This window comes from Rhamphochromis longiceps, linkage group LG9, assembly GCF_057381845.1.
Source record: "Rhamphochromis longiceps isolate RC_006_pf linkage group LG9, R_longiceps_female_GT1.1, whole genome shotgun sequence".
Taxonomy (NCBI): domain Eukaryota; kingdom Metazoa; phylum Chordata; class Actinopteri; order Cichliformes; family Cichlidae; genus Rhamphochromis; species Rhamphochromis longiceps.
This window is the reverse complement of record NC_140565.1, coordinates 14189507-14216489: the sequence shown is the minus strand read 5'-3', so window position 1 is coordinate 14216489 and position 26983 is coordinate 14189507. Positions and strand designations below refer to the sequence as shown.

The following is a 26983-nucleotide window of genomic DNA, read 5'->3' as shown; positions in this document are numbered from 1 at the left end:
TCTTTGAAGGCAGAGTCTCGGGTCCTTAGAAGTGCACGCACTTCCGCAGTAATCCACGGTTTCTGGTTGGGTCGTGAGATGATGATCTTGGAGACAGTGACGTCATCGGTGCACTTGTTGATATAGCTGGACACTGATGATGTGTACTCCTCCAAGTCAGTGAAGTCGCCGTAAGTTGCAGCCTCTCTAAACATGTTCCAGTCAGTGCTCTCAAAACAGTCCTGAAGAGCAGAGATGGCTCCTGCTGGCCAGGTTTTCACCTGCTTCAGAACCGGTTTTGATCGCCTGACGAGTGGTCTGTATGCTGGAATTAGCATAACAGAGATGTGGTCTGAGTAGCCGAGGTGGGGGCGGGGCTCTGCCCGATATGCGCCGGGGATGTTTGTGTAAACAAGATCTAGCGTGTTTTCTCCCCTCGTTGCAAAGTCCACATACTGATGGAATCTAGGAAGCACTGACTTGAGATTTGCATGGTTGAAGTCCCCAGCAACAATAAACAGTCCATCCGGGTGTGTATTTTGCAGTTCACTGATCTTTGTATACAATTCCCATAGCGCTTCCTTAGCATTAGCGCTAGGTGGAATGTACACTCTGTTACACCCCGGCCTAGGCAACCGGGGTGCAACGTAGAAAAACAAAGATAAGGAAAATAAAACCACGAAGGCTCTCCACCAAAATCCCCAAAACGAAAATATCCCATGACGAAAGTATTGACAAACCCATTCACAACTATTTACAACAGACTATTTATTTACAACAAAACACCAAACTATTTACAACACGGGGGAGATCGCGACCATGACACACTGAAACACAGGGTTTAAATACATAGAGGGAGCAATCAGGAAATGGACCACAGGAGGGAAACACAGCTGGGGCAAATTAGAACTGACGAGACAGGGAAAATGTAAACTGAACACACTAAGATAACACAGACTTTCAAAGTAAAGCAGGAAATACATAAGTCATGCAAAAACAAAACACTGACACACCGAAACGTAACATTTCCCCCTACCCAAAAATCAAACATGTAACCCCAAGTGAAAAGTTTGATTCAGACAAACGAAGGCTGAAACGAAGGCAGACGAAGCTGATGGAGGCTGGAGCGGTCCCACTGACCCTCCAGCAGACGACGAAGGCTGGAGCGGTCCCTCGGACCCTCCAGCGAAGGCGGATGAAGGCTGGAGCGGTCCCACGGACCCTCCAGCGACGACAAACGAGCAGCTCACTAGCTGCACACATAGACACGCAGCCCACCAGCTGCACACACGGACACGCAGCCCACCAGCTGCACACACGGACACGCAGCCCACCAGCTGCAGAAGGCTGGAGCGGTCCCTCGGATCCTCCAGCGAAGGCGGATGAAGGCTGGAGCGGTCCCTCGGATCCTCCAGCGAAGACAGACGGAGGCTGAAGCGGTCCTCGGACCCTCCAGCGAAGACAGAAGGCCGAAGCTGTCCCTCCTTCGGACCCTCCACCGATCCCGGACAAGCCCCCATATGTTACACCCCGGCCTAGGCAACCGGGGTGCAACGTAGAAAAACAAAGATAAGGAAAATAAAACCACGAAGGCTCTCCACCAAAATCCCCAAAACGAAAATATCCCATGACGAAAGTATTGACAAACCCATTCACAACTATTTACAACAGACTATTTATTTACAACAAAACACCAAACTATTTACAACACGGGGGAGATCGCGACCATGACACACTGAAACACAGGGTTTAAATACATAGAGGGAGCAATCAGGAAATGGACCACAGGAGGGAAACACAGCTGGGGCAAATTAGAACTGACGAGACAGGGAAAATGTAAACTGAGCACACTAAGATAACACAGACTTTCAAAGTAAAGCAGGAAATACATAAGTCATGCAAAAACAAAACACTGACACACCGAAACGTAACAACTCCGATAATGAAAACAGTGGTGAATTCCCGTGGTAAGTAAAAAGGTCTGCATCTAACAGTCACAAACTCCACCAGCGATGAGCAATAACTAGAGACTAGCACAGAGTTCTTGCACCATTTCTCGTTGATGTAAACACACAAGCCGCCACCGCGAGTCTTACCGCACAGAGCTGCATTTCTGTCGGCGCGAAACGAGGCCAGCCCGTTTAGCTGAATAGCGGCGTCCGGTACTCTTTCGCTGAGCCATGTTTCCGTGAAAACAAAGACACAGCAGTCTCTAATCTCACGCTGTGTGGCCTGCTGGAGTCGGATGTAATCCAGTTTGTTATCCAGGGAGCAGACGTTGGATAAGATGATGGACGGTAGAGCCGGCCGGCTAGGGTTTGTTTTTAGCCTAGCACAGACTCCCGCCCGCTTGCCGCGCTTCCGCTTCCTCGCGCAACGCTTCCGATGTCTCCACCTCCGTCCGCCGGCATCAGGCAACGCCGAGGCTTCGAGGCCTGGTTCGCGGAGCAAGCCGAGTTCACGCAGCGTTTCCCGCAGCCCCTCCTGGATGTCGTCAACTAGGTTATTTAGGTTGAAAAGTGTCTGGCTGTTGTATGCACGAACACCGACACCAGTTGCGACGTTATCCATACATAGTGCAAAATAAGCACGCTACACACAGAAACGTAAACAATAAACAATGCAGCACCAGTTTTGGCTCCGGAGTGGCCGCTGCGTGCTACTGCCGCGCCGCCAGCTTTAAACTTTCTCCTACCCACAGAAGAAGATAGCTGCACTGGGTCTCCTCGGGCTTGCCGCTTAGCGGGCCGCTAAACATTAGCTTCACATGTTGTACGAACCTCCGCCAGGCATCGGGAAGATTGGCTGAATCCCAGTCCATCCATGGTGCAGGAACTCCCGACGAATCCATTTCGCTCTGTCAGTGGGCGTTTAGTTCGATTTACTCTGACACCATGTAATGTTCTGTCTCAAACTTATGAATAACGTGTTCGTAATCTGCTTCGTGAGCCACCATTATCTTTATTGCCGCTCGTCCAGTTCCACATAAAACACCCCCACTGTCGTGAAAACAAACACTCCCCGTTGCCACTACGGTGGACCACAAGGGACAGTAAGCACGGAGTGCAAACATTATAAGCAATATAACACGCCCCCTCAATTACTCGACACAAGCTTTGAAGCCTCGATACAGAACGTCACATCACTACTATTCACAAAGAGAGATGAATCTCAAAAGGCAAACTCACTCATGAAATACAGAAACTAACACTAACGCGTCTCAAACAATCATCCAGCGATGAGAAGATCCGAGCCCCAGCCATAAATAGCCATGGAGTAATCAACTGAGGAATTAGAGCCAGGTGCGTGGGCCAAAGGCAGGAGCCTGCAGTGAGCCCCGCCCGGGCAGAGCGACAAGGGGGAGAGAAAGCACAGAGAACACAGAATAACCACAGCATGTGGAGACATGAGATTTGAAATATGAGTGGATTTCAAACTGTGCAGACTGATGCACATAACAAACATTTTTATTAAATGTGGCGATTGAACATTTCTTACTGGTTACCCTAATTACCCTAATTTCTTACCCTAATTACTACAGATTACTGCTAATTATTTACTTAAAAAAATCAGGTGATGATTGAGCAGTATGGCTCAAGAAATGAAGGAGTTGAAAAGAGACCCCTTATGTGTATGTCCCAGTGGCTTGAGGCCCCAGTGGTGTTAAATGTGGTCTCTGTCCATGTGTTCAGCTGCTGTTAGGGTGAACAACTGGTTTTCTGCCTGTATAAAGCTGTGTGTCATCTGCAAGAGGAAAAGATTTGGTTTTGATATTGTTGCAAATGAGTAATCACCAATTTAGTATTGATGATTCAGTATTGATCAGTATCTGAGGTTTTTTAGAGGAAAAAAGTCGCACTGATGATGAAGAAGTATCAGAACTTACAAAGCCAAATATGACACTTGGCATTACAGCCAGCAATATCTCACTTCCTCTTTCAGCGGGTTGTAAGCAGGAAGGCCAAACATAGTGCATCTCGTGTTTTAGTCAGTGAGTTTCTCAGTGCTTGCTTCTTTCTGATATGATGATCACTAGTTTACAGGGTTTATTGTAATTCTGCTTCATTTCACTCTAAAACTGTGAGACTAAACTGGGACTTGTTTGGTAAAAAAAACAAACATTTGATGCTTTTGTAACCTGGACGTGTGTCCCTCTATCTATAAAGAGATGATCTATACTGCTCGCCCAAGTGCAATGTCTACAATATCCGAATCTAGGTTTGGGAAGGTGATTGGCAGTAGCAACTTTGTAAGAGCAATAAGACTTCCAACCCACATAACACGCACAACCACAGGTTTGTGAAACAAAGTTTGCTTTATATATATTTTCTTTGAATCAGTTCCCTTTGCTCATCCTCAATGTAGGGATACCTTCAAATGCAGTAACGATCTCAAATGCATCACAAAAATAATTGAAACAATCAAAATAGATGTAAGACAAGAAAGAACACACAATATTTCAACACCCCAAAGAAAAGGAAAAAGAAAAGAAAATAACATGTGAGTGTCCAGTTCCTTATGGTGTCAGTTTATTCAGTTACCCACTGTCTTGGGTTGAGAACTGAAAAGGACCTGAATCTCAGGCGGGGAAAAAGTAGCAAAAGAAAATGATAAGGTATCTCTCAGGTGGGCTTCCTTTTGTTTTTTCCCTACCGCCCTCCTGGTACGGCAGGCATCAACGTGTCAGCGTCCTGACACACAGAAGGCCTCCCCAGCAGCAACAGTGTTCAACTTTGTCCACAGTAAAGTTACAGCGGGATACAAATAACATCAGGCTGATCCTGCCACGATTTGTTCCCCGGTTCAAATCACAGACAAACATTATCCCACAGCTGTTTATGTTTTTAAACCCATTTTCCACAGAGAGACATTTTTTGAAAAATGTATTGACAGCAATGTTGAATATTATTGCACAGGAAAAAAACAACTGAACGTAAAATAATTACACCTTGACGCCTCTGCCTTTCTAAATAGAGGGACAGTAACTGCGTGTGCATGTAAGCTTGTAAAACCTGAAGATAGAGACAAAATACTGTTAATCTGACTCTGCCATTCTGCAATTCCTCTCATGTAAGCAATAACGTGGCGCCCAGCTGACGTGAAAAAAGGCACATACCTTTAACTTTGCATGACGAACTCTGTATTCCTCGTCCACACGTAGACGCAACGTTTTAAAAAATCTCAGTTTTCGGTGATTCGAAACACCGTTTACGTGTGGACGAAACAGCTGCGTTTTCAAACATACCGGTGTAGCTGCGCGGAAGTAGCGTAAAAGAGTTAGTAGTTTATTTTATTACTACCTGCAGATTACTTGTATTTGCTTAATTGTTTACTAAATGTTTGAGGTGTGAAATAAACCACAATTGAGCAAAATATGGGTGTGTGTGGTTGGAGGATGTGTTAGTGCGTGCGTGTGTGTGCGCGCGCGCGGGGGGGGAATTTTTCTGTAAAACAAAGGGGGGCCCAGCGAAAAAAGTTCGGGAACCACTGTCCTACACCACACCTTCACGCGCACCGAGCTGCAGATGATGCCTTCAGGGCAAGCCCGGAAATTAAGCTATCAGCCAAGAACTACGATGCATTCAAAGAACCCTGTACTTCTGATTGCTGTAAATCTTACCAGGGTTACACTTTTATTTAATGAAACTAAAGCTTTTATTTTGTGATTCTTATTTTAGTGCACTGACAGTGACCCTGTTGTATTATTACTGTTTTTATATTTCATGCGGCAAATGCTGTTAACAATGGTTCCTTATGAAAAAACGACAGCTTCTACTGCACAGAGTCTGGATTATGAATATGTTTTAAAGAATAATGAAAAATCTCTTCAAAATCCATAATACAAATTATTAAATATGTGATGTGTGTTTGTAAATCAGGGTTTCAACAAGTTCCTGTGTGTGAAAATGGTGACAGTCGACATGTTGCTGATTGTCCCCTGTGTTCCAGGTGAGCTGTTTGTTCAGTCATTCACAGACATGGAGTCATTTTGTGTTCTGAACTTTAACAAAGAAAATCTTAAAGGTCAGTGAAGATAGAATCAACAGCTAATAATGACACTGTATTTAAGCTGCTTTGGTAGACTAAAAGAAGCATCACTCTCCATAACTGCACGATTTGTTTAAAAATGTGCAGTTGTGTGATTGGATTAATCATTATGTTGTATTTACAGGTGCGTTGGCTGGTTGTACTGTTAAAGCAACACTCTCCATAACTGCACCAAAGACTCTGGAAGCACTGAGTGGATCTTGTTTGCAAATCCCATGTAGCTTCAGACGCAAAGAAGGACAGAAATTTATCAGCATAAGAAAAACCTTTGGAGTGTGGATTAAAAATAGATTAGGCATTTATCCACACAATGTGATCTTCAACACTAGTGGAGCAGTTGGCATCTATCCAATGAGTATTACTGGGAACCTGAGTCAGAGAGACTGCACCACTCTGTTTTCTAATTTAACCACCACATACACAGACACATACTTCTTCAGAGTAGAGAGTGAACCTGTTCTGCCTTTTATAACTTAAATCGGATATTATAGTTGTAAGCTGCCCTAGAGCTCCCTCTAGTGGCTGCTTTGTAATATGGGTTCGGTTACTTTGGGAAAGGAAAAAATGAGAACGTGAAGAAGAAATAAAAGATGGCGGAAAGTGATACCGTAATGTTATCGTTCTAAGCTGATACGGACCTTAAAATGTTGTTGCCTTGGACAAGATATGTCTGTAAGTATGAATGTCGATAAAATAACTATTATCTTTTGTTTTGTGTAAAAATGGCACAATAATTTGTACATTTGAAAGTTTTATCTTGTTAGCTTGCAGTAAGAGTGTAACAAGCTAGTTTACATGTTAGTTAGCTAATACAGTATTTTGTACTTTCAGTTTTACGATGGTCAAAGAGAAGGCAATGGTCAGAGGCCATTCTTCAATAAATCAGCGCAAAAAGGAAAATAAGTCTGGTTATTGGAGCATCGTTATCTCGCTGTCTAGCTGGTGAAACTAAGAGACTCAGGGCGAGGACAGCATAGTAAAAAGACATTAGCGCAGCGGGCACAACCACGAGGAGCTATTTTCAGCACATCAGTTATGAGTCTACGGTCAGGAAAGCAATATCAACTGGATCTTCCAGAAGAGGAAGAAACACCAGACCAAAGAGAAACAAAACAAGTGCACAACGCAGAGGATATGGAGAACAAGGATAATGCAAGCAACGCAGACACACAGGCGGAGTCTAGACGCTCGCATACATCCAAGCGTTCATCCACAAGTTCTGCAGCACTTAAAGCACGAGCAAAAGCAGAGGCTGCACGTGCACAGCTGGCGTATTCAGAAAGAGAAGCAGCTATAATGAAACAAAAAACTGAACTTGAGGCTAATTTACATGTTTTGAGCTGTCAAAAGGCTGTTGCAGTTGCAGAAGCAGAGGTTGCAGTTTATGAAGAAGAGGAGGAGGGACTCTCAAAAAGTGAACTGCGCTATCCATTGGTGGGACCACCCGCCAGTCCAAAACAACGCACAGCAGAGTATGTACAAAAACACTCAGATATTTGCCTTGAAGGATTCAAATTAAAAGTAGATCCACTTGCCTGTCACAAAGCTGCACGTGAACAATGCGAAATGGCTATGAATGCAGATATAGACAATGACGGCTCACACAGTGCTCAAAAGGCTAATGTTAAAGTGGAACTCCAAACACAACAGAGAGAGAGACTGGATTCCCCCAAACCTTATCCGTACAACACTCTTCAAACATCAACAGAGACACAGGGTGTCCAGGATATTACAAGGTACCTGACACGGAGGGAAATGTTAAGTACTGGACTTTTGCAGTTTGATGACCACCCAGAAAACTACTGGGCGTGGAAGGCATCATTTCAAAGTGCTATTAAAGACTTGCACGTTACAGCTCAAGAGGAGCTAGATTTAATGGTCAAATGGCTTGGAGTTGAGTCTGGTCACCAGGCCAAAAGAATCCGATCAGTCCATGTCTTTAATCCAGCTGCAGCTCTCAACCTTGTGTGGCAAAGACTCGAGGAATGTTATGGATCTCCAGAAGTGGTAGAAAATGCACTGTTAAAAAAGATTGAATAGTTTCCCAAACTAAACAACAGAGACAACACAAAGTTAAGAGAGCTGGGTGACGTTCTGCAGGAAATAGAATGTGCAAAAGATGGAGGATATCTACCAGGCCTCTCATATTTGGACACAGCTCGCGGAGTCAACCCCATTGTGGAAAAGTTACCATATGGACTGCAGGAAAAATGGATTGCAACAGGAGCAAAGTACAAAGAAGAACATAAAGTTGTTTTCCCCCCTTTCAGTGTCTTTTCAAAGTTTGTAAGACAACAAGCCAAAATAAGAAACGACCCAAGCTTTGTCATCACACCTCCTGCCGACACGAGCTTCAAGAAGGAGAAAAGCTTCAGAGGCTTCACAGGCAAGTGATTAGTGTACACAAAACGGACATTCCTACAGACACTAGTTCACCTCAAAATAGTTACAGCAAGCCTATAGAAAGCCCTGACAAGGTATGCCCAATACATAAGAAGCCTCACCCTCTTAAAAGGTGCAAGAGTTTTAGAGCAAAGCCCATAGATGAGCGCAAGTCATTTTTAAAAGAGAACAGAATCTGTTTTAAATGCTGTGGCTCTACTCAACATTTAGCAAGGGACTGCAGGGCTCAAATAAAATGCATGGACTGTGGTAGCGACAGGCATTTAGCAGTGCTACATCCAGGTCCACCCCCTGCTCCAGCTGAGAGCTCTGGAGCTGATAAAGATGATGGCGGGGAGACACAGGATAGTGCAAATGCCTCAGTTGTTTCCAAATGCACAGAAGTCTGTGGTGATGAAGATAGCCCACATTCATGCTCAAAAATAAGTCCTGTGTTAGTCTATCCAGAAGGTGAAAAAGAACAGGCTAGAAAGATGTATGCAGTGCTTGATGAACAAAGTAACAAGTCACTAGCTAAGTCGCAGTTTTTTGAGCTCTTTAATATTAAGACACGCTCAGAGACTTACAAGCTCAGAACATGCTCAGGACTGTCAGATAATGTCGGCAGAACAGCAGTAAACTTCATGATTGAGTCAATGGATAGTAAAGTAAAGCTCCCACTCCCAAACCTGATTGAATGTGACATGATTCCAGACGACAGGAGAGAGATTCCCTCTCCACAAGTGGCCATGAAGTTCTCACACTTACAGAAGATAGCTGAAAAAGTACCTCCTGTAGAAGAACAAGTACCTATTCTGTTGCTTTTGGGAAGAGACATTATACAGGTACACAAAGTCAGAGAGAGAATCAATGGGCCACACAATACACCTTATGCACAGCGTTTGGATTTAGGCTGGGTTATAGTTGGAGAAGCCTGCATGGGGAAGACGCATAAGCCCCCTAGTGTGAGTGTTCTCAAAACACATATTCTTCAGAATGGCCGTGCTTCTTACCTCTGCCCATGTCCTAACACGTTTCAAATCAAACACCAGTTAAACACCACACCTAACCCCAAAAAGGACAGGGGAAACACAAACACCAATCAACTGGGAGAAACTGTTTTTGACAGGACAAAAGATGATGACAAACCAGCACTGTCAGTAGAGGACAAAGACTTCATTGACATCATGGAGAAGGAGGTGTATCAAAATGAATGTAACAGCTGGGTGGCGCCTTTGCCATTCCGCTCTCCAAGACCAGAGCTTCCGAGTAACAGAGAGCAAGCATTCAAGCGCCTCCAATCTCTCAGAAAGACACTGGACCGAAACCCTGAAATGAAAAGACAATATATCGAATTCATTCAAAACATGCTGGACAATGACCATGCAGAAGTCGCTCCACCTTTGGACTCAAACAAAGAACACTGGTACTTGCCATCCTTCGGTGTGTACCACCCACAAAAACCTAATCAGCTGAGAGTAGTCTTTGACTCAAGTGCAGAATTTGAAGGACAGTCCCTTAACAAAGTCTTATTAAGTGGACCCGACCTAAATAACACACTGCTGGGTGTCCTTATGCGTTTTAGGAAAGAGCCTGTAGCATTTTCAGCTGATGTGCAACAAATGTTTTATTGTTTTGAAGTGAGAGAGGATCATAGGGATTATCTGAGATTCCTTTGGTATAAAGATAATGATCCCGACCAAGGTATTTGTGACTATAGAATGAGGGTTCATGTTTTTGGGAATAGCCCTTCCCCAGCTGTGGCTATTTATTGTATGAGGCGTGCTGCAGTCGAGGGAGAAGAAGAGCACGGACATGATGCAAAGCAGTTTGTAATGAGACATTTTTACGTTGATGATGGTCTCGCATCCACAGCAACAGTGGAAGAAGCTGTTGAGACACTCACAAGCACTCAAAAGATGCTGGCACAGTCAAACTTAAGGCTACATAAAATAGCCTCTAATGACCACAAAGTAGTGGAAGCGTTTCCTGCTGCTGAGAGAGCCAAGGATCTAAAAGACTTGGATTTAGAGTTGGACGACATACCCCTGCAAAGGAGCTTGGGGGTACTGTGGAATCTTAAAAAGGACTGTTTTACCTTTCACGTCACCACTGAACAAAAGCCGTTCACCAGGAGAGGTGTCTTGGCCACTGTTAACAGTCTGTATGACCCGCTGGGTTTCGTGTCACCCATCACAATGCAGGGAAAAGCTCTTCTCCGTGAATTGACCTCAGAGCAAAAGGACTGGGATGAATCACTTCCTGCAGAAAGAGAAGATGAATGGAGCAGATGGAGAAGCTCATTGAAGGATCTTGAGCGGCTACAGATACCGAGGTGCTACTTCCCGTTCTCCCAGGCCATTGCTGTGAAAAAAGAACTGTGCATATTTTCAGATGCCTCCACCATGGCCATAGGAGCAGTGGCATATCTGAGAGCTATTGATGGTGAAGGTCAGTGGCACACAGGTTTCATCATGGGCAAGTCCAAAGTAGCCCCAAGACCCGCCCACACTGTTCCTAGAATGGAGTTATGTGCAGCAGTGTTAGCTGTAGAGATGTACGAACTCATTAGAGATGAGATTGACATTGAAGCAGACACTGTCAGATTTTTCACAGACAGTAAAATTGTTCTTGGTTACATACACAACAACACAAAGAGGTTCTACACTTACGTGGCTAACCGAGTGATTAGAATCAGAAAGACTACACATCCAGCACAGTGGTTTTACATAGCCACTAGTGACAATCCAGCAGACACAGCCACTAGACCAATTGCAGCTTCTGCATTGGCTTCTACAAACTGGTTTAGTGGTCCTTCCTTTTTGACACAACACGACATAGAGAAGTCTCACTGTGATGGTTTCACACTGATCGATCCTGACACAGATGCAGAGATCAGACCTGATATAACAAGTTTTGTTACCAAAGCCTCAGTAACACAGCTAGAGCCATGCCGTTTTGAAAGATTCTCTCATTGGATGAGATTGTGTCGCACTATTGCATCACTAAAGCGTGTGGCAGCATCATTCAAGAAAACAAACACAGAAGGTAAAGGCTGGAAGTGTTTCAGTGAAACTAACACCACAGATGAAGTGTCTAAAGCAGCAAAGTTCATCATTCACACAGTACAAAGTGAAACGTTCAAAGAAGAGTACAGATGCATAAAAGAAAATCTGCCACTTCCAAAACAAAGCTGTCTTCAAAGGTTAAATCCAGTTATTGATGAAGATGGGCTCCTCAGACTAGGAGGTCGATTGGCACCTGCTAACCTAACAAAAGATGAGAAACATCCACTCATTATCCCAAATTCTCATCATATAGCCATCCTTCTTATTAGATACTATCATGAGAAGGTAGCGCATCAGGGGCGTCACCTAACAGAAGGAACGCTCAGAGGTGCTGGATTTTGGATTATTGGCAGTAAACGGCTCGTCTCTTCTGTTATTTACAAGTGTGTTCTCTGTCGAAAGCTTCGAGGACGACTTCAGACCCAAAAGATGGCAGATTTACCTGTGGACAGGCTGACACCAATGCCACCGTTCACTAGTGTAGGACTGGATGTCTTTGGACCCTGGAAGGTCACCACACGTCGCACCAGAGGAGGGAGTGCAGACAGTAAACGCTGGGCTGTGCTTTTCACCTGCATGTCCACGAGAGCTGTGCACATTGAGCTCATTGAAACAATGTCAACATCCAGCTTCATCAATGCGCTAAGGAGATTTTTCTGCATCCGTGGACCTGCTCAAATACTCAGATCTGATAGAGGTACAAATTTTGTTGGAGCATGCAATGAGTTGCAAATTGATCACAAGGACACAGAACTAAACTCATACCTGCAAGAGAAAGGATGCACATGGCTGTTTAATCCCCCACACTCGTCACACATGGGTGGCTCGTGGGAGAGACTTATTGGAGTAGCAAGGCGCAGCCTAGATGGTATTCTGTTGAAAGCCGTACATGTCCAACTAACGCATGAAGTGTTAAGTACATTCATGGCAGAAGTAATGGCAATAATGAATGCAAGACCACTTGTACCAGTCTCAACAGATCCAGACAAACCAAACCTTCTCACTCCAGCAATGCTCCTTACACAAAAGGTCAATGCATTATCTGCACCAACAGGAAGCTTTGGACCGCCAGACCTCTACTCAAAGCAATGGAAGCAAGTACAGTGTTTGGCAGACTCTTTTTGGAAACAGTGGAAAAGTGAATATCTTTCAACACTACAGCAAAGGAGAAAATGGACTGATGATAAAACAAACATAAAAGTTGGTGATGTTGTGTTATTGAAAGATGCTCTCGCACACAGAAATGACTGGTCCATGGGAAAAGTTGTAAGAACATTTGAGAGCAAGGACAATAAGGTTCGAAAAGCAGAAGTAAAGACTGTGAAAGATGGAAATGAAAAAGTGTTTTTGAGACCCATCACTGATATGGTTTTGCTTTTATCAAGTGATAAATAAGTGTTTGAAATAGCCCTAAACTGTTCAAAATGTTTATTAGAAAAGTTTGTTCTAGTGGCACAATTATATTGTACCAGGCGGGGAGTGTTCTGCCTATAAATCGGATATTATAGTTGTAAGCTGCCCTAGAGCTCCCTCTAGTGGCTGCTTTGTAATATGGGTTCGGTTACTTTGGGAAAGGAAAAAATGAGAACGTGAAGAAGAAATAAAAGATGGCGGAAAGTGATACCGTAATGTTATCGTTCTAAGCTGATACGGACCTTAAAATGTTGTTGCCTTGGACAAGATATGTCTGTAAGTATGAATGTCGATAAAATAACTATTATCTTTTGTTTTGTGTATGACACTGTATTTAAGCTGCTTTGGTAGACTAAAAGAAGCATCACTCTCCATAACTGCACGATTTGTTTAAAAATGTGCAGTTGTGTGATTGGATTAATCATTATGTTGTATTTACAGGTGCGTTGGCTGGTTGTACTGTTAAAGCAACACTCTCCATAACTGCACCAAAGACTCTGGAAGCACTGAGTGGATCTTGTTTGCAAATCCCATGTAGCTTCAGACGCAAAGAAGGACAGAAATTTATCAGCATAAGAAAAATCTTTGGAGTGTGGATTAAAAATAGATTAGGCATTTATCCACACAATGTGATCTTCAACACTAGTGGAGCAGTTGGCATCTATCCAATGAGTATTACTGGGAACCTGAGTCAGAGAGACTGCACCACTCTGTTTTCTAATTTAACCACCACATACACAGACACATACTTCTTCAGAGTAGAGAGTGAACCTGGGCCCTATTTCAGGAAGCCGGTTTAGTGCAAACTCTGAGTAAGTATACCCTGAGTTAACGAAAACTCTGGGTTTTCGGTTTCACAAAGCGAGTTTAGATTAATTCTGAGTGAGTTACTATGACGACACACTCCGTGAAGCTAACCTGCCCCCTAGCAGGTTTACTTCAACTAACCCTGACCTTCTCCGCCTCTTTGTCGGAAACCTGACTGTAGGAAGTGTCAGACATGGCGTGCTCCTTCCTTGAAGAGCCAGTAGATGTTGAAGCCCAAATTCTCCGCAGAGCTCTCCGCCGGGAGAGAGGGATTAGCGCGCGTTTGGACATTTTATCATTTCCTGATGATTTCCTGTGTGAACGTTACCGTTTTTCAGCACAATCTATAATTTATTTGAATAACATCCTCAGGCCTAATATTGCTCATGTGACACATCGCGGACATCCTCTCAGTTCTGTACATATTATTTGTATTGCACTTCGGTTTTTTGCAAACGGGAGCTTTCTGTATAATATTGGTGACGCTGAGCACGTTTCCAAGGCTACCGTCTGTCGGGCAGTCAGGAATGTTACAGTTGCACTGAAACGTCTCCTGTACTCGTTTGTGGTGTTCCCCGGTCATAGACCCACAAGATTTATCAAAGAGGGATTCCACAAAATTGCAGGTATCGGGATGAACAAAACTTAATTCATGATGTGGTGATACTTGAACTACTACTTAAATCTTACATTTATATTCACGGTTCCCAGGCGTGATTGGCTGTATAGATGGCACTCACATTCCAATCATTGCTCCTTCAGTAAATGAAGGAGACTATGTGAACAGGAAGTCTTTCCACAGCATTAATGTACAGGTACATGGTTCCCTGTAGCATTTCAAACTAACAAATTATTTCATTATAGTAATGGATGCTAATTTGTGTTCTCTGCACTGTGAAGATCATATGTGATGCTGCCTACATTATCACAAATGTGGAAGCCAACTGCTCAGCCTCTGTGAGTGGTGGTGGTGGAGGACCCCCACCTGTTTTTCGGGCCTTTTTTTTCTGTTGGCTATAACGGGTCACATTTGAGCATACAGAGTAAGCAAATATGTACTTGTAATGTGCTCAGATAATTTCAATAAGTGCTTACAGAAAGAAAATTAATGTAGCCTCTAACTGCAATCGATTTACATCGGACAAACAGACCAAGCACTATGGCTCATGATACAATTACACCTTACCTGTTTGGACTATATTTTTATATTTCATTTTTACTTGCTGCCAGGAACGTTTGGGGCCTGTTGGGTTGCACCTGCGCTCACATCACATCACGAAATAAAATGTATGAAATACAAAATAAAATAAAATAAAATAACGCGTTAAATGGGTGGAAATCCCTAGATCAATGTTTGAATTAACACTCACACATTGACTCTGTCGGCTATGTTTTGCCATGCATGCTCCGGCTTCCTGAAATAGGGCCCAGGGCCCTGTTTCAGGAAGCCGGTTTAGAAAACTCAGAGTGAAAAACGATACGCAGGGTTGAGTAACCCCGAACTGTCCAACTCGGAATATTCGGTTTCAGAAAGGCTGATAACAAGTAGTTCAGTCAACGCGGAGTTGCTTTAACCCCAAGTGAAGCGCGCGGACGAGGATACATAAAGCCCTGATCAGTGGAGCACAGATTAAGCGAGTCACCATGGAGACGGAGGGAAAGAAGGCGCGGTCAATGTATTTTACAGCGCTTGAGGCCGAAATTCTGATGGCAGCATATGCCGATAACATGCAAATTCCGCGGAAAAAAGTAACACAGCGACAGCTGCAAAAGAAAGTGAGCATGCATGGCAAAACATAGCCGACAGAGTCAATGCGTGAGTGTTAATATAAACATTGATCTAGGGATTTCCACCCATTTAACACGTTATTTTATCACATGTTATTTTATTTGTTATTTTATACATTTTATTTTGTGACGTGATGTGAGCGCAGGTGCAACCCAACAGGCCCCAAACGTTCCTGGCAGCAAGTAAAAATGAAATATAAAAATATAGTCCAAACAGGTAAGGTGTAATTGTATTATGAGCCATAGTGCTTGGTCTGTTTGTCCTATGTAAATCAATTGCAGTTAGAGGCTACATTAATTTTCTTTCTGTAAGCACTTATTGAAATTATCTGAGCACATTACAAGTACATATTTGCTTACTCTGTATGCTCAAATGTGGCCCGTTATAGCCAACAGAAAAAAAGCGGAGGCCCGAAAAACAGGTGGGGGTCCTCCACCACCACCACCACTCACAGAGGCTGAGCAGTTGGCCCTCAGCCAAAACAGTGGGCGCCCTGTGGCCGAAGGCATCTCTGCGGGGACATCCTCTGAGTCAATAACCCCGCAAGACACAAGTGCCTACATAGGGGGTAAATTCAAAATAATACATGATGTGCATACATCCTTTCTTCACAGTCACCTTTGCAGTGCTACTCATTCATTTGATAAACTCTTTACCATAATGGATTATTTTGTAGTGAAGTTATTTTCCTACTGATTTTGCCTTCCCTCAGTCTTGGTTGTCTTTGAGAGCATAATGACAATGAAGTGTAAGGTGATTGGTATGTTTGTTAATTGCCATTTGGTCCCTTGTAAGTTATAAGTGACCTGTATAAACCTCATATTCTATCAGTTGATGGTGATGGTGTACTGCATCTGGTGCAGCCTCCTGTTGAGCCAGACCAACATGCAGTTGTGAGTAATACTCCACAGATTATATGAGTTTACAGTAGAACAGCAATGTTGTTTATTTCTTTACTACAGGAAAATAATGAAGAAACATTGACAGCTGTTACAGAGGAGGAAGCAACAGAGACACTTTATGAGGTTTACATCTTTTAATACTTTGTGTACAGGAAACACAGGCGACCAATAAAGCCAGTTGAACAAAAAATCTGTTTATTCTTCTTTCAACATGTTGAGGTGATGGGTCAAAAGAAATGATTGTGACATATGGTGTCTCTGACTGCTCTTCCATCTTGTATGTCCGTGGGAGGGTCAGGATGTTCATGGTTTGGATCACTGCTGTTTGGTTCAGAAGGACAGTGTTCTCCTCTAATTGTGGCAATTCTGTCAATATAGAAGGGACAAGAAGTATTAATAACATGGAGGAGATAGTAAATGGCTTTAATGAATTCTTCGTAAACATAGGGCCAAAACTGGCAGAAGAAATAAAGGTTGATGGAATAGAAAGGGACACTGGTGAAAATATTGAAAGGAATAGTAGCTCAATGTTTTTAAGAGCAGTGGAAGAGAAAGAGATTTAGGACATGGTTAGAGGACTTAAGAACAAAACCAGTACAGACTGGAATGATATTGATATGGTAACGGTAAAGACAGTTATTGATGGTATCGTAAAACCATTAAAATATATATTCAACTTGTCGTTTCAAAAAGGAGTTTTTCCACAAAAAATGAAAGTTGCTAAAGTTATTCCCATTTACAAAACCGGTGAAAGACATCATTTTACAAACTATAGACCAGTGTCAATACTCTCCCAGTTCTCTAAGATACTGGAAAAACTCTTCATAAAAAGATTTGACAGTTTTGTGGAAAAATATGAATTAATGACAGATAGTCAGTATGGGTTCAGAAACAACAGATCAACAGCTTTGGCACTGATAGATCTAATGGAAAAGATAACGGAATGTATGGATAATAAGAGGTATGCGCTCGGAGTTTTCTTAGATCTAAAGAAGGCGTTTGATACTGTTAATCATGAAATTCTATTAAAAAAACTGGAAAAGTACGGGTTTAGGGGAGTGGTTTTGGAATGGTTAAAAAGCTATGTAGGGAATAGGCAACAATATGTACAAATAAATGAATATAAATCTAATTTGATGGATATAGCTTGTGGAGTACCTCAAGGTTCAGTACTGGGTCCAAAAATGTTTATTATGTACTTAAATGATATCTGCAGAGTATCGGAGATTTTAAAGTTTGTAATATTTGCAGATGACACAAATATACTGTGTGCAGGTGGGGAATTGCCACAGGTTTTGGAAATGATCACACAGGAATTAACGATATTAAAGAAGTGGTTTGATATAAATAAATTATCATTGAATCTCGATAAAACCAAATTTATGTTGTTTGGAAACCAAAAGAAAAACATCGAAGTAGAAATATGTGTTGACAATGTATATTTAGAAAGAGTAAATGAAATAAAATTTCTTGGGGTGATCATTGACCACAAGCTCTGTTGGAAGCCACACATTACTTATGTTCGGGGGAAATTGGCACGGGGCATTGCCGTCCTGGGAAAAGCAAAGCATATGTTGGATCAGAAAGCACTGCACATTTTATACTGTGCTTTACTACTGCCATATATGAGCTACTGTGTAGAGGTCTGGGGAAACACATACAAAAGTAACACACAAACAATAACTATAATACAGAAAAGGGCCATTAGATTAATAAATAATGTAGGGTACAGGGACCATACAAATGCACTCTTTGTCAAAATGCAAGCTATTAAATTCCAAGACTTGGTGAAGCTTAAAACAGCGCAAATAATGTATAAAGTCAGAAATAAATTGCTTCCCAAAGAAATCTGTAAATTGTTCATAGAAAGAGAAGGTGGGTATAACTTAAGAGGGAAATGGAATTTAAAAATACAAAGTGCTAGAACAACTTTAAGAACTATGTCAATCTCAATTTCAGGAGTTAAATTATGGAACAGTCTAACAGAAGAAATAAAAGACAGTCAAAACATAAAACAGTTTAAAGTAAAATATAAAAACCTAATTTTAAATAAGTATAAGAATGAAGAAAACGGGGTTAACCCAGGATGGTAATGTTGCTGGTAATGGTGTTGCGGTTCTTTTTTGGTTCTTTTTTTGTTTTTTTGTTTTGTTTTGGTTTGTTGTTTTTCCATAACTTGTGTATCTGCAAATATACACATTCTGTATTTTTCATATGAAAGAAACTATACTGTGGTGGGGCTTGCTAATTTCTTGTTTTTGATTTATGTATGTTATGTTTTGTTTTACTTCATATGTTTATATGTTTCATATGTTGTTTGTTTAATTTAAGACAAAAAAAAAATTAAATGAATGAGAGGTAAAACTTGAGGGGGTAGGGACAAATAAGTAAATACTTCAGCCTACTCCTTTTCAAACAAATAATGGAATGATATTTTGTAATGATTGTGAAGGCACATGTTTGAAATGTTTGAAATAAAAATGAACTGAACTGAACTGAACAATGTTGTGAAGAATCACACATGCCACAATAATGTCACATGCCCTTTCTGGGGTGACCCTGAGTCTTTGCAGGCACTGGAACCGGGCCTTAAGCATTCCGATAGTCATTTCAACTCTGGCTCTTGTCCTGCAATTAGCCAGATTATATCGCTGCTGTGGGCCCGGTTCAGGGTCAGAGTAAGGGGTAAGCAAATAGGGTAAACATGGATACCCCCTATCACCAAGCAAGTAGCCAGTGAACTCTCCTAAGACAGAAGGATACACTTCAGTTCAAATGTCCCTGAAGCAATTGGTCTTTATATATTTTAAAGTATTTTCAACTCACCATGTCCAAATTTTGTGCTCAGTGTACATTCATGGAATATTTGTGAGTCATGGACAGAGCCTGGCCACTTGGCTTCCACATTTGTGATAATGTTGGCAGCATCACATATGATCTTCACAGTGCAGAGAACACAAATTAGCATCCATTACTATGATGAAATAATTTGTTAGTTTGAAATGCTACAGGGAACTATGTACCTGTACATTAATGCTGTGGAAAGACTTCCTGTTCACATAGTCTCCTTCATTTACTGAAGGAGCAATGATTGGAATGTGAGTGCCATCTATACAGCCAATCACGCCTGGGAACCCTGAAAATAAATGTAGAATTTAAGTAGTAATTCAAGTATCACCACATCATAAATTAAGTTTTGGTCATCCTGATACCTGCAATTTTGTGGCATCCCTCTTTGATGAATCTTGTGGGTCTATGACCGGGGAACACCACAAACGTGTACAGGAGACGTTTCAGTGCAACTGTAACATTCCTGACTGCTCGACAGACGGTAGCCTTGGAAACGTGCTCAGCGTCACCAATATTATACAGAAAGCTCCCGTTTGCAAAAAACCGAAGTGCAATACAAATAATATGTACAGAACTGAGAGCATGTCTGCAATGTGTCACATGCGTAATATATGGCCTGAGGATGTTATCCAAATAAATTATAGATTGTGCTGAGAAACGGTAACGTTCGCACAGAAAATCATCAGGAAATGATAAAATGTCCAAACGCGCTCTGATCACTCTCTCCCGGCGGAGAGCTCTGCGGAGAATTTGGGCTTCACGATCTACTGGCTCTTCAAGGAAGGGACACGCCATGTCTGACACTTCCTACTGTCAGGTTTCCGACAAAGGGGCGGAGACAGTCAGGGTTAGTTGTAGTAAACCTGCTAGGGGGCAGGTTAGCTTCACGGCGTGTGTCGTCATAGTGACTCACTCAGGCTTCAGCTGAACTCGCTTTGTGAAACCGAAAACCCAGAGTTTTCGTTAACTCAGGGTATACTTACTCAGTTTTTCCACTAAACCGGCTTCCTGAAACAGGGCCCTGTTCTGCCTTTTATAACTTAAATCGGATATTATAGTTGTAAGCTGCCCTAGAGCTCCCTCTAGTGGCTGCTTTGTAATATGGGTTCGGTTACTTTGGGAAAGGAAAAAATGAGAACGTGAAGAAGAAATAAAAGATGGCGGAAAGTGATACCGTAATGTTATCGTTCTAAGCTGATACGGACCTTAAAATGTTGTTGCCTTGGACAAGATATGTCTGTAAGTATGAATGTCGATAAAATAACTATTATCTTTTGTTTTGTGTAAAAATGGCACAATAATTTGTACATTTGAAAGTTTTATCTTGTTAGCTTGCAGTAAGAGTGTAACAAGCTAGTTTACATGTTAGTTAGCTAATACAGTATTTTGTACTTTCAGTTTTACGATGGTCAAAGAGAAGGCAATGGTCAGAGGCCATTCTTCAATAAATCAGCGCAAAAAGGAAAATAAGTCTGGTTATTGGAGCATCGTTATCTCGCTGTCTAGCTGGTGAAACTAAGAGACTCAGGGCGAGGACAGCATAGAACCATTCAAGGCAACAGCAGAATGTGATCCTCTTCAAATAACAGTCAGAGGTGAATGATTAAGTTTTAATGTTTAATAACAAAATGACAATAACCCACATTCAAATAGTTGCTCTCTGTTCTTTGCATACAATATCTCTTAGAGCTAAAAATAGCGATGTAGGATCAGTGATTGTCCTTACAGATTATTCATGTGCTACATAAAAGTCTTTCCAAAAAAGTCAGGCTGTAAAATGTAAGTGTCACGGTTCTGGGTCCGTTGGACCCAGTATTTTGAGTTTATTGTGTTTTGATTTAAGTTTGCATCAGGGATTGTGTTCTTGTTCTCTTGTCGTGTTATGGTGATGATTATGATGTCTATTATTAGAGTTCCATGTTTCTGTTTATCTGGGTTTAAGATGTGGGTTTAGTTTCATATGTCATTTCCTGTCTGTCTCTCGATGTCGAGCCTGTGTGTGATGTTTTATTGTGAAGGTCTGCGTCTCATGTGAGTGTGTTCAGTTTTACCTCTGTCTCATCTTACTGATTGTTCCCAGCTGTGTCCACCACCTGTGTGTAATTCCCGTGTTTCTCTGTGTGTATTTAAGTCGTGTCCTCCGTCATTGTAGTTGCTGGTCTGTCTGTGTATCAACCATGTCTCACCCGTGTGTTCTCCCTGCTGTCCATCTCCTCTGCTCGTTCTCATTCTTGTCCAGGTTTGTGCTCTGTAGTTTAGTTGTTTCCAGTCTAGTTTAGTTCGTGCTCCATTTGCTGTTTGTCCATATTTATTTCGTGTTCAATAAACCACCTTCACTTCTCCACTACTGCCTGCGTTTGGATCCTCCTTCATTTCCTCCACACGGCTCCTCTCACTCGCCGTGACAGTAAGTAAATGAATGGATGCAGTTTTCACTATTTTCAAAAACAGGTTTGGTCAGTTAAAGTCTGTTTTAATCTCTGTCTCACTTCATGTTAAATAAGTTCGCAGAAATGGGCTTTTCTGTTTCCAGCTCTACTGAGGTTTGATAGAACTGTCTATGTTCACTGCGGTTTGACCTGAAGGCATGAAGATCATTTTACAGATTTTTTTAAAGTGTGCTTAGATATTCCCCAACTTCTCCCATTCCCTTCTCCATTCCATTCACACGTTTACTGCTGACAGGCCTCACTCTTTTTAGGTCCATAAATATTTATTATTAAACTTGTTATTTGTTATATATGAAAAGATAACAAAACAAATTGTGGCGGTTGGGTCCTGAGAGTGGTTTTTGGTGATGTGTGTGGCTGGCAGCTGTAGAGCTGCAGCCAACTGTGTACAGCACCCATGTGTGCAAATAAAGTAAATGCTAAAAAGCATAAACATGTGGACGAGTCTACTGTGTGATTGTTAGACAAATATCTTAATGAGGTAATCTGAAATCAAAATAAAGTAAAAAAAAAAAAAATCTTAATGAAATTCATTCCAAGTAAATTACAAATGATTATATAAAATATTTCAAAATTAATACCGAAGCGCTGCAACAGCAAACATGTGACAACAGAGTGGTTCGTAATAACAAGTGTAGTGTGCAGTACATTGCCGTATACTGGATTAGTGTGTGTTAAGTGCAGAGTTTAAATAAAAGACTAAATGATTCTACATTTGACAGATATAGTGCATTATATACTGTATTTATTTGTATGTATTTGCAACATCTTCGAAACCACAGATTCTCCTTGGAGGCCCAATATTACAATCCCAGGTGATCTGAAGGAGAAGGAGTCTGTCACTATAACCTGCTCAGCTCTCACTCCCTGTCCACACTCCCCTCCTCAACTCACCTGGAATCTCCAACAAGACTCTCACAACAAAATAGAGCAAAACACAGATGGAAGCTTTACAACTAAAATCCAGCAGACCATCACTCTGTCAGACACGCATGATGGAACGAAGATCAGCTGCTCTGCCAGATATCCTGTGAACCAAGGAAAAGACACCAAGACAGCAGAGACAGAAGAGACTCTCAGTGTTTCATGTAAGACAATCAGAGTTTGTTGTTGTATCCTGTCAACATATCATCATTTATAGGAAGTCAGCTATTTATAATGAATAATGGGGATATGTGTTAATCTTTTTCTCCAGATGCTCCTAAAGACACCTCAGCGTCCATCAGGTTTGGTGTCAGCAGGCAGCTGGGTGAACCTGACCTGCTCCAGCAGAGCCAAACCTCCAGTCAGCAGCTTCACCTGGTTCAATAAGAGCAGAGATGGAGCTGTGAAAGTATTTGAAGGAGAGATTTACAGCTTCAATGTAACAGATGGAGGAGTTTATTACTGTGTGGCCACTAATGATCTGGGTAATCAGACATCAGCAGAGATTCATCTAACAGGTAAACACAGACAGCAGCACAAGAATCAACTATGTTAATAAAATGTATGCAGAATTATGATTAACAGGTTTGGATTTAACAAAGAAAGTTTGGTGAGAATAAACATATTCACAGAAATAAGAGCATTGCAAACAGGTTGTAAGAGCTTAATGGTGTCCTTCTAAAATTCCAGTGCAAACAGAGAAAGTAGAAATAAAGTGCTAATAATACATTATTGCACATGATCTTCTGCATATTTATTTTTTTGAAATCAGGAAACATGGCGGCTCAAACGCTAAAAAAGTTTGGTCATACGTTACGAGAACGGATGACAACAGGGCAACTTGCAATACTTGCTAAGTAGATATTTCATTTAAGGGAGGAAACACTACGAATATGCAAAAGCATTTGCTCACAAAACACGCGATAACCTTAAATGAATGTCATGTTTTTAATTCCACTCCGGACTCGTGAATCTCAACCCAGCAGCAGCGGTAACGTTTGCACGTCCTCTCCCGTTAATGCGGCAGGTAAATAATCAACTAACAGTGCATATTAGCGCGATCTGCCTTATTACAAAACCTGCCATTACTGTGCATTTAGGTGACCATGATGAGAGAGACAGACAGAGTCTGGCTGGCTCAGATGCTGGCAGTTCTCGCTGCAGTCTACCGGTAGCGTCTCCTTTCAGGCCAGGATAGACGAATGTCACCGAGCAGTGACTAAGTTTTTGGTCAAAGGCTTGCACCCATTTGCCACAGCAGATGCCCTCGATTTTTGGTAAGTGAATGTGTTTAATTGTAGGCAGGTTTCATTACTGGATATTCTTGTGTAATTGCTACAGAAAAATTTATGTTATACTTTGTTATTGCTACAGAAGAATATTTATTTTATTGTTTTACATTTACTATTTTTTTTTTTTTTTTTTTTTTTTTTTTTTTTTTTCCCCAGGGACCCTGTGACACCCCATTGAAGAGCCGTAGGCTGGATCTCTTAAGCTCTCACTGTTGGGTTTGTAAGGCCATGTTACTCCTAAATTTCTATCTTGTTCAAAGAGAAGATATAAAATGGTAAATGGCCTGTATTTATATAGCGCTTTACTAGTCCCTAAGGACCCCAAAGCGCTTTACATATCCAGTCATCCACCCATTCACACACACATTCACACAAGATATAAAACAAAGTTCTAAGCTAATCGACCTTAGTGTTCTCCTTTTTTAAAAAGAATCGATAAAGAATCGAATCGTTAAACAGAATCGAAAATGGAATCGGAATCGTAAAAATCCTATCAATACCCATCCTTACTCCTAGCACACTGTAGTTGAAGCAAAGGTATTTTAAGAATGCTGTTCATTATTTTACACTTTTATATGGAAACATTTACATGAATAACATTTACCATTTAAAAGCAAAACATATGAAAGCAATCGTGTCTGCCCACCATAATGACAGTTTTCTTATTCTCTATATATCAAAGATGAGTAGATCATGTAATTCCCATCACTTCAAAGGTTTTTCCAGCAAAAACATTGATTAATTGGCACATCAGTGTGAGATAGGATAAATGTGACGTTCATACTGGGAGTTATTAAATATATTGTGTAAGGTTGAGTTTACCATGTTAGACTGTTAAAGACAGCAGCAGGATGTGATGTATTCACAGGTCAAAAGGTGCAAGGCTAAAAAAACCCCAACACAGATGGGTGATGGCTCAGTGCAGGAGAAATGAGTGTGAAAGTGTCTTTGGTTGAACAAAGGTTGTTAGAAAAGCATTTCTCATGTGGAGTATCACAGCGAACCTGATCAACATGTTCAGGATGTTCATGTCTGATTTATATATAGTTTGGTATCAGCACTGAGTCATGCTTCCACACAACTCTCAAAAAGCCATTAAAGTGATGCCACATTCAGTTCATTTCCAGTTTTCTTATGGAACGTGTTGCATGTTTATAATTCTGCTAAGATGAAGCACACTTCTTATTTTTAATAAGAACTTTGGCCTGCAACTTAAACATAACATGTCTTTTTGTATTTATTGACCTTAAATGTCGTGTGCTGGGCTAAGAGGCAACATCGAGTTCCTTTGTAACTGCTTTCATTACACGTCTCATTCTTTTAGAGATCCTTTGTCTTAACCCTTTAGAACCGGTAGGAGTGGACACGCTCCATTTTGCTAACTATTTTTAAATCCCGGTAGCACTGCAACCACGTGAGCTAGCGCAATCATTTTTTTTTTTTTTTTTTTGCATATGAAACCGGAGGAGTTGTACTTACATCTTATGCCATCAGCTTGTCCTCGGTCAGTTTCCTTCCACATATAGCTTTGCAAAAACTGCATAAAAAGCGCTTGTAGCAACAAAAACATAATATTCCAGAAACACGCTTTGCCGATCCGATCAGCTGTTTGTAACACTTCCTACGTCCATCAGCGCGAACTATCACATGACTGCATGACCTGCCCGAAACCGGAAGTGACGCCATTTTGCGGAAATGTAGTTTTTTTTTTTTTTTACCATCGTGGCCTCATGAGCTTATACTTGTGTTTTTAAAAGTTATGTTTGACTTATGACTTTCTGTGTCGTTTCTGGGATGCTTAGGACTCATATTGCACAGCTGGAAATAGCTTATTTTGATGCATATGCTGTTATTTTGCAAATTTGCACTATAATATATTTTTTCGTTTTTCCTGTACTATATGAAAATTGGTTTATCTCAAAAATAAAACTATGAAAACACTCAAAATTTCCTTTTGTGGGAAACTAGTTTGTGCAACTTTTTTATATTTACAGTTTTGAGGGATAAGCCTCTTAAATTTCTCTAACTAGAAATATATGTTAAAAAAACAAACTATTTTAAATTTTTTTGTAGTTTATTGCACTTTTTTGCAATTTATGTAATTACTATGCACTTAATGCAGACATATTATTAAAATTTGGGCTATAATGGTTGTATTGATGTATAGCAACTTGAAATGCTCCAAAAAATGGCTCCACAGCATGTAAAAATATAATATAAGCTCTGGCGGACTTGGTTCTATGGTAGGTCTTAAAGCTTCACAATACCTGTGCACCTAAAGTTTACAAGATATAGTGTGATATTCATACTGAGTGATATGTATTCTTTAAAATGTTATGCACATTTGGAATTAATTACAACTTTACTGACCTTTTACTGGTCAGCTGACCACTCATAGTCAGGGTTAAATTTGTTGTCACTGATTCATCTGACTACCACAAGTCAAAGTCTTTTGTTACTGCTTTATGTCTGACAAACAGCAACTTCTCTTTTCAAGTCTAACACTTGCTTCGTTTTACTATTTGGTTGTGTATGTAATTAATTTGCAAATATTAGTTGTATTGGTAGTATTTTATAATAATGTCAGACTGTAAAGCATTATTAGGTTATCAGTAAGGCATTATCAAGTGCTTAATTCATCATATACATACGTGTGTGTGTGTGTGTGTGTATGTGTATATATATATATAAAATGATGAATTAAGCCACGATTACCGACAGTAACAAGCAGTACCCTCCATGGAGAAGAGGCTAGAGGCTAAGATCAAGGTAGCACGGAGGGAGGTCAGCCAATTATTGGAGTTGCAGAAAGGCGCGATGAGGAAGGTGCCTAAGAAGTACAGGAAGCTATCCATACATGAGGCCTTGGAAACTGCCAAGACACTCACAGCCTTGGCCAGCCGCTTGAGGAGGTACACCAGAGAGATAGAAGGCAGGAGAATAAACCACAATAAGAAGAATAGGAACAATAAGAGAACAGCACCACCAAGGCTGGAGACGGAGCAATACTGGAAGAGCATATGGGAGAAGGACTGGCTAGTGGATCTGAGGGCAGACCACAGCGACCTCCCCGAACAGG

General features: G+C 41.3%; 1 long non-coding RNA gene and 1 pseudogene across 1 annotated transcript in view; both read left to right on the top strand.

Moving 5' to 3' along the window:
* LOC146662014 (uncharacterized) overlaps positions 1–23876 on the top strand; it is a 122984-nt gene extending 99108 nt beyond the window's left edge. The window contains exon 3 of the long non-coding RNA XR_014913294.1: positions 23713–23876. This is a non-coding gene — a long non-coding RNA (uncharacterized LOC146662014). The remainder of the gene's footprint in view (positions 1–23712) is intronic.
* LOC146662015 (myelin-associated glycoprotein-like) lies at positions 5886–23168 on the top strand (annotated as a pseudogene).
* Positions 23877–26983: the final 3107 nt, after the last annotated feature.